At 44.1% G+C, this 12,656-nt stretch overlaps 1 protein-coding gene across 1 annotated transcript in view; it reads right to left on the bottom strand.

Annotated features, from left to right (window-relative positions):
• HS3ST5 (heparan sulfate-glucosamine 3-sulfotransferase 5) overlaps positions 1 to 11,500 on the bottom strand; it is a 286,208-nt gene extending 274,708 nt beyond the window's left edge. The window contains exon 1 of the mRNA XM_032651290.1: positions 11,349 to 11,500. The gene's annotated coding sequence lies outside the window, so the exon portion shown is untranslated. The remainder of the gene's footprint in view (positions 1 to 11,348) is intronic.
• Positions 11,501 to 12,656: the final 1,156 nt, after the last annotated feature.

Below are 12,656 nucleotides of genomic sequence, written 5' to 3'. Positions count from 1 at the left end.
CCTGATATCGAGAGGGTGGGATAGGCAAGGTGACTGCTTACTTCCTCAGATCAGAAACTCACTGTTTTGTGATGAATGAGTAACTTTATTGTAACTTTATCTTAACTAGGTTATCCTGTATTTCTCTGGTGCATGAGTGACAAAATTTGCAGTTACATAGTTTTTCTTTTTTTTAATATCTGAAATCTAAATGTCACCACCTTTGTCACACCAACAAGTACTATGACTTTCACAGAGCTAAAAATGCGTCGTGATGGTAATCTATAAGAAAAGCGTCAACGGTGAAGTCACTGTAACCTCTACTATCAAATATTGAGCTCAGTATAAACGTACCTGCTAATTCTCACAAACTGGATTAGACACAGAAGAGGATCACTGTGAAAGGTGGGCAGGGGGAGGGGGGGTAGTAACTGTTTCTTGTAAGCATTTTTCACTGATATTCAACCAGGTTTTCTCTGGGGAAATGTTTAAACTTTAGGTTAGGTCTTTGAAATCTGCGAATGAAAAAAAAAATGCATGGTGTTTGCTTGCAATATTAATTTATCTTAACTGATTCTGAAATGAACCTCAAACTCTTTAAAGCTCTACATCTGCAGGACTAAAAGCAATGTCAGGACAAAGGTAATGGCAGCCTGATTCACTCCATGGGATAGGTGCTGGGGCTGCCACAGATGCTGGCATTGTGTCCAGGGTCTAAGGGGAGCAGACCTTTTGCCCTCACCTCCCCTTACTTCCCCTGACATTTAAAATGAATGTGGTGGCAGTGGGGCAGGGAAGCTGCAGTCTCAAGGAGAGAAGTGATGGAGTGGTGGAAGTATCAATGGAGAAAACTAAGCACAGCAGGGAGTATGAGGGAGGCTTGGCGCACAAGTGGCTTTACCCCACACAGCCTGAAAGACTTATCACACCCCTCACAGCATCCTGACTGCCTCATCCTTCTTCTCCCACCATCTGTTTTATATCCAACACTCAATAGTCCTCGTGTTGCTGGATAATTAATTGTCTTGTTATAGGTCCCAACAAATTTGGCAGCTACTCTTCTGAATACAGCACATTATTTAAATAGAATTAATAATTCAGTTGTTCATCCCAGGTGAAAAAAAAAAAAAAAAGCTTTCCAGATGGAAAAATAATGAACAAAAGCAGAACAACCTAAGTGTATTTCTGAAATACAGTAGGCAAAAGACTCTAACTTGTATTCTTTTTCCCAGTACTCCTTCTTTGGGTAAGAGATGAAAGGTCTGAGGGGAATGGTATAAATTCTCCCTTTTCATGGCATAAGTGTTAACCTCCTTTACTGAGAAAATGTGAGCTATTCCAGATAGTTCTAAAAAACCAAAATGTTAAAAATTCCAAGTGATCAGCATCTCAGTCAAAGAGAGGATACATTGAATGGCCACTAAGCTCCTTAAAAAGTATTCAAAGGAAAAAACCAAGAAGACAAATATGGAGAGTGGTGGAACCTCTGAGAGTTTCTGACTTTTATGTGTTCCTACAACCACAATTTCACTGCATCTTGAATAGCCTGTCATGTGCCAAACTCAGTCTTTTGAATCAGCTAAATGATTTTCCTGGATTATAGTAGGTGTTCAATGAATTAGCGGCCGAATGTAGGAGTGATGATTTTGAACTACGGCCATGATATTGTTTCTTGCTGCTCACACCAGCTGGTTGAAGCTGGCAAGCGACACTCAGTGGCAAGTGTTTAGACAGCAGGGACAGAGGTATACTTCCCACTTGTGGACTGGTGATGACAGGGGTGGGGAGAACATAGACCTTGTTTTCTCATATGAGCATTGACAGGGCAACACACTCACAAAGATCTCCAGTTCCTTTCTCTGCACTACAACCCCTCCTGCATCAGGGTCCCTTTTGCCAACTTGGGTTTTAAGACCCACTTGGCTCTCTTCTCGAACAACAAAAAATGTCCTTCTCCTCAAGCCGACTTTAAGTAACAAAGGCATCCTGGCACAAAGACTATAGCATGTACAGCTACCAGCATGTCTTTCCCAGCCCTGTGCTGGGTGAGGGATGAAGGTGCAGGCCTAGGCACTGGTGGCGGTTAGGACGAGTATGTGTATATGTACTTTGGGGGTTCATTAACAAATAAACCAACAATTCAATAAACTACATATAATAGAGGGTCAGAAAGGTAACCCATCCTGGCTTGGAGGGAGGTGAGTAGGCTACAAAGAAGGGGAAGAGTAAGAAAACAAAAAGAAGTGGTGAGGAAGACAAGAAGTTAGACAAGCAGAGAATCCCCTTGCAGAGGGGCCAGCATGTACAATGGCTTGAAAGTGTGAAAGAGCACACTCTATTCTTTGCTTGGAATCACCCAACTGAAGGGACCTCAGGTTGAGTGACAGGAGATGAGTCCCAGGCTGGGCCACTGAAAACAGTAAGGACTCTGAAAGTTGAGCTAGCTTGAACTCTACCCTGAAGGCAAAGGATGCTACAGGTTATTAAGCAGGGGAATTACATGATCAGGTTTGCATTCAGAAAAAATTTCAGAAGCATTGAAGAGGATGGAGACCTGAAGCTAATAAGGAAGCTAGTAATTCAGGTGAGAAGTTCTGATGGCCTGAACTAAAGTAGGAGCATTGGGGCTGGTAGTAGGTAGATGTTCAAAAGGCAACACCGTCATGTCTTGGTGACAAACTAGAGGAAGAGAAGGAAAAATACAAGATGATCCCCAGTTACCTGTGTTCCTACTCTGATCCTTTAACTATTTTTCCTGGTTTCTCAGTTTTCCTGGGTATCTGGACAGATGCTGCTACCAATACAGAAGAGCAAAATAACATAAAGTATTTGAGAAGAGGTAATATTAAGAAAGTAATGGTGTGCGGGACTTTCTTGGTGGCGCAGTGGTTAAGAATCCGCCGGCTGATGCAGGCGACACGGGTTCAATCCCTGGTCGGGGAAGATCCCACAAGCCGCAGAGCAACTAAGCCTGTGCGCCACAAATACTGAGACCACGCACCACAACTACCGAAGCCTGTGCACTTGGAGCCCGTGCTCTGCAACAAGGGAAGCCACCGCAATGAGAAGCCTGTGAACCGCAATGAAGAGTAGCCCCTGCTCGCCACAACTAGACAAAGCCCGCATGCAGCAACGAAGACCCAATGCAGCCAAAAATAAATAAAATAAATACATTTATCAAAAAAAAAGAAATGGTGTATGAAAATTCTTAAACTTTTTTTTGCTTGTTTGTTTTTAACATCTTTATTGGAGTATAATTGTTTTACAATGTTGTGTTAGTTTCTGCTGAACCTAGGATAGGAATAAAGATGCAGAGAATGGACTTGAGGACACGGGAAGGGGGAAGGGTAAGCTGGGACGAAGTGAGAGAGTAGAAAATTCTTAAACTCTTGATCTTATTGTTGGTAAATACAGAGTTGGGTGTCCCTTATTTAAAGGATGCCAGTATTTGTAGAATTCAGAAACTCCAAAACTAAATGCTGTCTAGTAACCTTTGACTGTCTAGTCATCCATTTCAGAGTAAACGGTGTATAAAAATAAGTACTTGATTAAGAAAACATAATTCTGTCTGCAGAAAATCAAGAAATAATCATTACAGCTAATACTTATTAAAATTTTATGATGTGCCAGATACTGCTACCAGAACAGTAGGAAATAATGTTCTTCATTTTACGGAGTCAGATATCAGGGTTAAGTGCTCACTGCAGATCTAGGCTAGATTTGGGAACAGAGGAACATAACCGTAACTTGAATAAAAATGAAATGAAAATAAGTACTGCCCCTGGCTACCAATCCATCTGCCGGCCCTTCATCCCCTCGCACCCCCTTGTCTGCCCTGTTTTCTGCCTCCACCTCCCTCCTTGTGTCTTTCCAGCCTGGATCCCTCACCTCTCTGCTTTCCAGGTTCTGATGCCTGAAGGAAGAAGCTCCGAGTCTCCCCCCACTTATACCATGTGCCAAGTACCATGGAGAAAAGGGTGACAAGGACACAATCCAGCACAATCCCTGCTCTTGAGAGGTACTCAGGCAGGTGGCCCATGGAACAGTCCCTGGGCCTTTTCCAGCTATCCTGAGGAGGAAGGAACCCTTCAGACCCCCAGGAACCCTGGAGCTCCCCGTAGTGAGCCTTTCTGCTTATGCACACTGTGTCCGTGAGATGGAGAGCCCCTTCCCAGTGCCCTTTGGTCCTATACTATTTCATTCAGCTCAGAAAAAGTGAGGCAGTTAGGAAGTTCAGGTCACAGGCAGCTGGCTCACCAGATGAAGAAATTCCACTAGCATGGATTGGTAGTTCCCTACCACTGCATACAGAGCATAAACTCAACTATTTAGCAGGATCTTGGCAACCAATTTAAATCTACTGAAAAACAGATCCAACCATTTACTAAAAATTAATATGGTCTCATTCTTTGCTTTTGTGGCCATTGTTCATACACAGGAAAATAGTGTGATAGGACAAAGCCAGGAAAGTAAACTTTATTGAAGATAAACCCCTCTTTTGTTGCAGGGAGGACACAGCGAAATAGGAAGGCGTGGGTTTCAAGGCCCAGAAATACAGGGAGGTGCTTGGGGGCTAAATGCTACTCAGAAGTCTGCTGGTGTGGCTAAGTGTAGGCTCTGGGTCAGATGACATGGGTTTGTATCATGGCTCCACCCCTCTAGTTAGAAGACATCTCTGGGCCTCAGTTTCCTTATCTGTGAAATGGAAATACTAATGGCACATACCCTATTGAATGCACTGTGGGAAAGAAATGTGTTAAGACCTGTACAAAGCTTGGTACATTAGTAAATGTTAATTAAATGTTAGCTATTATCATTTATTATTTTTACAAAGATAAAGAGGTAAATAGGTATATCCATTAGGACAAAATAACATGGAGGAACATAGTTTTAAGCTTTATAAGTCTGTAAAGTGAGGATAGCCAGGTGGCTACCGGAATTAAATGCATTACAGAAAAATAATCTAAGAATAAAATTAAACTTTTAAATCAAGTTACTCAAATTTAATCATCAGAGTTAGGAAATAGCTTTTTAAACCATGAGCCCTATATGGTATACAAGTATAAAAGGAAAGAAATTTCTGTGCATCCTAATACTTCAACTCATGTGGTATAAAAAGATAAATATAAATAGGTCAATGCTTTTAGCAAACCTTTTGTTCTTCCCCATTAACTGTATTTGTATAAGAGGATATATCTTTCAAAGAATTATGTAAACATACATAGCTGGGCCTTGCAAGAAAAAACTGCAGTAGCTGTCCCAAAAGCCTCCTCTCAATTTCTGTGCTTGACGCAGGCCTTTAAATCCAGTAACATTTTAATCACACTTAACTCTAAAACACATATTTCTTCTCTTCATACCCTTCTCTCAACAGTGAGACAGTCCAGAGAACCTATGCCTTGTAATGGAGAACAACCAATTCAAGATACACACACACATAAAGACAGATTGATAAATAGATATAGAGAGAATAATGTACCCATTATGTTTAACCATTGCTGATGATATTACAGTGATATTAAAGATGATAACAGCTACATCAATTACTACTTGCTGAATCTTCACTATACATGATACTGTATGCTAGGCACTTCACATATATTATCAAATCTAGATATAGGGAAATCTAGAACTGCTATTTCCATAACCATATAACAGATAAGATTACTAAGAATTAGACAAGTTCAGTAATCTGTCCAAGATCCCACAGCTAACAAGCCATGAAGCAGGGAATCTAATTCAGCCAGCTCTGACTCCAGTACTTATAATAAATACCTTATTTATATTGAGGCGCATTCAGAATTATTGTGCTTTTTTTATTAACTTGACTTAGGCTATGGCAAACAGCATTACAATGACATTTTAATATGTTCGTAAACAGTTCCCCAAACTATACTCAAATAGCAAAGTTGTTAATATTTATGATAGAAGAGTTGTGCTACTCCATTAGCAGTGTAAAGATTCTGTTACTTAATGTTAATTATGTCTTATATGCCTTTTTTTTTAACATCTTTATTGGAGTATAATTGCTTTACAATGGTATGTTAGTTTCTGCTTTATAACAAAGTGAATCAGCTATACATATACATATATCCCCATATCTCTTCCCTCTGCGTCTCCCTCCCTCCCATGCTCCCTACCCCACCCCTCTAGGTGGTCACAAAGCACCCAGCTGATTTCCCTGTGCTATGTGGCTGCTTCCCACTAGCTATCTACTTTACATTTGGTAGTGTACTTATATGCCTTTTTAAAATAAAAGGTACAATTACAGGCAGTTTTCCTTTTCTCAAATTCTAAATTTAAACACTTTAATCAATTTATTATTTTACTTTCCTTCCCCATCATCTTCCTTCATCTCAGGCCACTCAATCTTAAAAAGATTATTATTCCACAGGGTTTCATAGATGGTGATGTCCTGAGGTCATCACAACGAAGGGAAAAGCCTGTACAATATTGAATCACAATCTTAAAACTATGCAATTTTAAAGACAGGTAAAGTTTCTGGACTATCAACTTCTAGAATACCCTTCATCAGTTTGTGCAGTAAACATTAATTGGATGCCTACTGTATGCCAAATGGGTCAGAGCAGAATAAGTCTCATTTCACACTTTCACGTTAAACTCTGATTCCTTTGGCAAGTACCATATAGGAACACATAACACTGACCTCTATGCAAGAAGCTGACATTATAAGGATATTAATGGCAAGCATAAAACATGCAATATCAGAACCTCTGAGCTATTAAAACTACTTAAATATGGCATCAGTTCTTAAGTTACCTAATTTTAAAAAGTAGTTGAACCTAAGAAAATTGTTGAGTCCATTAAAAACTGCATTAAGCTATAGCACTGCTCTAGCATTGCTCTAGATCAGGTTATTTCTGTGCTTCATGCCAATCATCTTCCTTACAAATTCCTTAAGAATTCACTCTAACTTGAACTGTCATAAATCTCAGTTGCTAGAATGCATTTACTTTACAACTTAACTTGGTCCCCCTTTGGTTCCCTGTTATAAGTAAACTTAAAAAAAAACCACATCTGTTCAAGAGCAGCGGCACGGCACAGTGGACTGCCTGGGCACAAAGGCCAGCTCTGCCGTTTAGCAGGTGTGGGGCTAAAGGCATTTATTTAGGCTTGCTGAGCCTCACTTCCTCACCTCCTCAATGAGGATAATAATAAAAACATCCGCTTTACCTATTTATTTTCCCTCTGGGGAGAGCAGGGCGGCTACCAGAATTAAGTGAGTTAATATTAGCAGAGTTCTTTGGACAGTGTCAGGCACATACTAAAGGTTATGATAAGTGTTTTTTAAATAAATTGTTCAAAAAAGTTTGGTACACTCCCAATTTTTTTAACATCAAACTAGTTGAGCATTTAATAAGTATCATTCTCCAGATAATGATGACTTCACAAACCGCATATGCCACAAAGCGGGACTCTCTTCCTGTTGTTCAAAGTTATGAGACAAAACGTAGATACAGACTTAAACACACACAAGTACATAAAGTATACAAGTAGAGATGTGTTCTAGATATATACATGTGCTCATATGTACATAAATATTTATACAGAAGCACGTGTGTATATTGATGTAACTTACCAACCTCCCACACACAATCCAGGTAAAATGGCCTGAAGTCAAACCAACTCTGACAACATCTCTTAATACTGACAGAGCTTTCTTTTGTAAAACTTTTCAAGAAGAGGGAAAATAATCCATTGTACCAAATGTTAGTTAAGACGTGATAATGGAACTTGCATATGAGATTTAAAGAGGTCCATTTACCCTGCCTAATACATTATGGGGATCTCCAGATATAATCTTTTACTTCTACTTTCGATAAGTGTTAGCTGCTCTGAAATGGTTTTGAGTTAGATCAGTGATTTTCAAGTGTAGTTCTTAATATCTTGCTTTAATTGCACTCCTGCTGTAAAGGTTAGGATAACCTCATGACCCTCAGAAACAAATATCGGTTCTAGACTGAGCAAAATTTGTCAACAATTAAACTGGATTTCAGTGGGAAAGAAGTTATACTTTTGCTGGTTTTAAAGAATTTGTATTAAATTCACAGAAGAATTACAATGTAGGATTTTTCTAAACATTAACAATTTAGGCCATAGTGAAAGTTTAACTAGTGATTTTGGTTTTGAGGTCCCCCTCCCCACCAAAAAAAAGGACAGAACTTGAATGAAGATAAATCTGAGGTTTGACAATCATTTACTTGACTTGCTCTCTCCTTTCAGACTATTCACCTTTTCTTAAAACAAAACAAGCTATAATTCCATTACCAATCAATAACTCCTCACTTAATTGCAATAATCTCAGAATATGAAATATTTGAATAAAGTATTAAATAGAAAATTTTAAAATCATGCATAAATAAAATATACAAGTATTCACATAATTTCAGTGGCTTATTCCCCATTTTAAGCATCATTTTTAGCAAGTGTCCCCTTTACTAAGGGATTGCTATCTCCTTTTACTAGGAGTTTACCTTGAGAGTTACTTCATTCATGAATGAACATCCGTAAAATAAAAGACCACTCTGGCAGACCTACCAACAGAGTCAAAGAAAATTCTTCTCAAATAAAATTTCCATAAGGTATTACCCTTTTTCTAAAGAATCCTAAATAACCATTTTTGTTAATCTGCTCTTTTACATATAACTGCACTTGTAAGAGAGGTTACTGTTCCTGAGATTATAAAAATAAAAAGATGAGAAAAGGAGCATAATATTTGTTGCATTCTAGGAATTCGGGTTAGCTTTCTCAATGCAACAGGAACATTTGCATTTACTCATAAATGAATACTAATGACATATGCAGATCTGGCACTGCTTCATAGAAATCACACACAGAAAGCTAGAGCAGTGCACAGATAGTTCTATTTCTCCAAAGTATTCAAAGAGTGAGAAGATTAAAGTCAACATCAATTCTCTGAAGTTGAGTCATAGCTAAATGACATGGTGTGTTAAGAATAATGGTGGGATTTATGGTGAAAGTGAACTTAGCTATTGAACATCTTGTATGATTTTTGAGTCAACAGCTCATGATTGACCACCTACTTTGGGCAAAATGCTGCTTCCTTAAATAAGTCACTGTTCCGCAGTTCTTTTTACATTACACAGTGTAGGAGTAAGCACCCAGCTTCCACTGGAAACCCTTCCTTGCTATTTAAAATAACACTCAGCTGAGCTTTGCATACTGTGTGTACTCCTGTGCTTCTTTTTGAATGAGTGGAAATTCAGTGAGTAAGAAGATTATTCATTCAAAAACATCTGTGTATGCCTGCAAAATGGTACGGACAATGATGCAAGCATAGTCAACTCACTGTGGGCATCACCTGCTCACAAAGAAGTCAAAGGGACTTCTAAGGGAAGTGTCAAAGGGACACTAAAATTTAAGAATGAGGTCTGGCTTAACCTAGAAACCATGATCCTAGTACTTCTGCAAAACTCTGAAGAGTATGCTTGTGGTTTCCCATATTATCTCCTTTAGGCACCTATTTGAAAATATTACTTTATATTATTGATGATGTTTCTATATATTTTATTAATCCAGGAAAGAGTATTTTTTTAAATAGCCCAGAGTAATCTGGAAAGGGCCAGAGCAGTTTTCTTGCTCACTGCTAAGAGTCCCTGCACTGGAGACAGTTAAATTTAAGCAACAGTTTCCTTCCCATCATTATGTTTCTTATACTGTCTTCCTGTGTCTCCATCAGTTCACTAGTGAATGACTTCATATTCCTAAAAAAGCCTACCCTGCCGCTCATTCAGTCACTTTAAGCAAGGTCCACTCGTAAACAGAGGGAGAAAGGTAAGTAGATCGCTTTCATTTCTCCTTTTAAGAGCATTACCAGGAGGAACCACTACGGCAACTTAAAAAAAAAAAAATCTGCTACAACATAATTGACACCAATAAAAACATTAAAAATAGTTCTGATATCCAATTTTGTAATCCCTTTTACTATCTTCAACTTTTTCTTGGAATAGAAGCTGAATAAACTTGAAATAAATTGTACTGTGGAAACATTCGTCTAAAGCCCTGAAATATGTCAAAACTACTGAGCAAAAAAGCTTTCAGAAGCACCCGCTTTAAATTACTTCTAGCAAATCAGTTCAGAAAGGAGCACCGTGAGAGAAAGAACGCCCACCCACTCTCGCTCCCACCCCAATCCGACCCTGAACGCTATTTATCCGACTAAAGTTTACATAAATCAGAGAAGAGTTACAGTGCAATTAAATGTATCCACGAAGTAATATGATATAAAGCACTTTGCAAATATTAAACCTCCCCTTAAGGGATCAATGTTTTCCATGAAGAAGCTGGGGGGTGGGGGGGAGAAAAGCAGAAGGGAGGGAGCGGGAGAGAGAGAGAGAGTCCGACCCACCGGGTGAGTACTGAGGAGACCGGGATCTGAGCAGCTTCTCTTGGGTGGGTGCCCTGAAGCACTCAATGAGGGAAGCCAGAGAGCGGAGCCCACCAAGGTGAAGTGATTCCGGAGTCGTGACAGAGGTTTGCTCGCTGTGCACCTGGAACCGCCAGGTAGAGGCATCCGCAGGGGGCTGGGCGCTCCTTCCTGACTTCCCCAAACCAAGGCGGTCGCCCAAGTCCCAGAAACAGAAGTCTCTGCGCTCCAGTTAGTAGCCACAGCGACCTCGCGCACCTCTGAGTAACAACGGTATGACCACCCACTCCACTGCATTTATCTCCTGAGTATGTGTGTGAGTGTGTGTGTGTGTGTGTGTGTGTATGTGTGTCGGGGGTGGGTGGGAAGGGCTGCGTGAACTGCGTGCACTGGGGCTGCCCTGGGGCGGGGACCTGTACTTCGAGGGGTGGGGGCCGGCGGGGCGGAGAACGCACCCCACCCGCAAGTTCACCGCGCCTTTGCCCGCCCTCTGCTTGTCTTCCTCGGGCCTCGTAACCCCCACTCGCCCAAAGCCGTCTCGCGCTCCAAGCGACAGCCCCACAATCACCCCGGCAAGGGGCCGAGGGCGGGCCCCCAAACTCTGCTGTGCGCAGTTAACGCGTGTTTCCAACCTCCCTCAAAAGCCCAGAGCGCTGCGACCAGCTAGAGGAGAGACAGACAGACAGACTGACACGGACAACTCTCTCAATCTACCCCGAGAATCCTCCCTAACGTTTCCCATCTCGCACTAGTTTAACCTCGAGCCCCAGAGAACGTCTCAAAAGTCTCCTTCAGGGAGTGCCCAAGAGAACCGCGCCCCACAAAGCGCTTTGGCCGGCATCACACGGATGTCTCTCCTCGGCGACCTCCCCTCTTGTCATTTCCCCCCAAATCTACGAAGCTTCAGCCCCCTGTGCTCGAGCCCCTCCCCGGAGCGAGGCGGGCAGCGCGCCCTGCTCACCAACGTCCCCGGCGGCGGCAGCGTGGGCGGGAGCCCAGGGCGCGTGAGCCCAGGGCGCGTGGGCCAGCGGCGGGTCGCGCCGGGCCACAGGGCGTCTCCTTCAGTCCCGTTGGCAGTTGGTGCAGTAGTTCCGGACGTCCGGGCTTCGGCTCCACGGGGAGCGAGGCTGCTCGAATGCGAGCGAGCCAGCGGGGCTGTGCGTGCGCGCGTGAGAGTAAGAGGCAGGCGGGCCCTACACGCAGGCGGCGGCGGCGGCTGCGAGGTCTGGGGCGGGGAGCCAGGAAGGGGAGGAGGCGGGCGAGAAGTAGTGGAGTTTAGGGCGCGTTTCCCGCACTTCCCCTGGAGGCTGGAGCCAGGTACGGCAGGGCGCGCTCCCGCGGCGCGGGCACGGCAGGGGCGGCCGCGGGAGCCCGAGTCCGCGCAGTGCCTGGGCCCGCAGCGCCTCTGCGGGAGGAGGTGAGCATCCTCCTCGCCCCACGCGGGCACCGGCGCGGCCCCAGACTCTGAGCGCCGAGCGGAGAACCTCCTGCGTCCTCAGTGACAGGTCCTTGGGCAGCTTGCTTCCTCCCAATCAGCCTAAAAGAGCAACAGTCAGTGCGGCTGGGATCTTCCCTTCCGGGGTCTTGGAGCCGCCGGGGCCAAGCTGCGTGGGCGCCCGGCTCCCCGCGGCTGGTGCTGTCACGGCCGCCGCCCGGCTCCCGGCGGCTGCCTCCCGGAGACGTGCCCAGCTGTGTGCGCGTGTGTGTGTCTAAGCGAATCTCTTCCCCTCTATCACACTCGGGCGCGTGGGAGGGATCGGGTCCCCGGCGACCAGCTGCGGAGTGGCTGCCAGTCCCCACCCTCCCCGCTCTCTCCCCACCCACCCCGCCCCTACTCCTCCTAGCCGTAGTCCTCCTCCCCTGCTCCTCCTCCAGCTGCTGCTCTGGAGCTCCCAAAGGCAGGGGAGAAACCGCAGCGAAAAGGGCGGGGAAGGGTGGGGAAGGAAGCGCAGGTGTCTTCAGCTGAGAGCGGGCCCGCCCACACGGGAGCAGCTTGCTGCAGGGGGAGGGCAGGGCCTTAGGCGGAGAAGGGGAAGGAGAGGATTTACCCGGAGGCCGAGGTCCTGCGGCTGAACCGCAGCGCGTCCCACCAGGAGCGCGGTGAGGAGGCCGGGTGGGCGCTCAGGGCTCCCCGGCCAACTGAAGTCGCAGCTTGGGGAACCCGCGGAAGTGACCAGGGTGGCAGAACCCGGGAACACAGAAGTCGGAGAAGCTGAGACCGGTCTCTCCCGGGTCAGAGGGGCCTAGACCTGGAGCTTGGGGCACACAG

The sequence above is a fragment of the Phocoena sinus genome, chromosome 12 (assembly GCF_008692025.1).
Source record: "Phocoena sinus isolate mPhoSin1 chromosome 12, mPhoSin1.pri, whole genome shotgun sequence".
In the NCBI taxonomy this organism is placed as follows: Eukaryota; Metazoa; Chordata; class Mammalia; order Artiodactyla; family Phocoenidae; genus Phocoena; species Phocoena sinus.
This window is presented reverse-complemented; position numbering and strand designations above follow the sequence as displayed.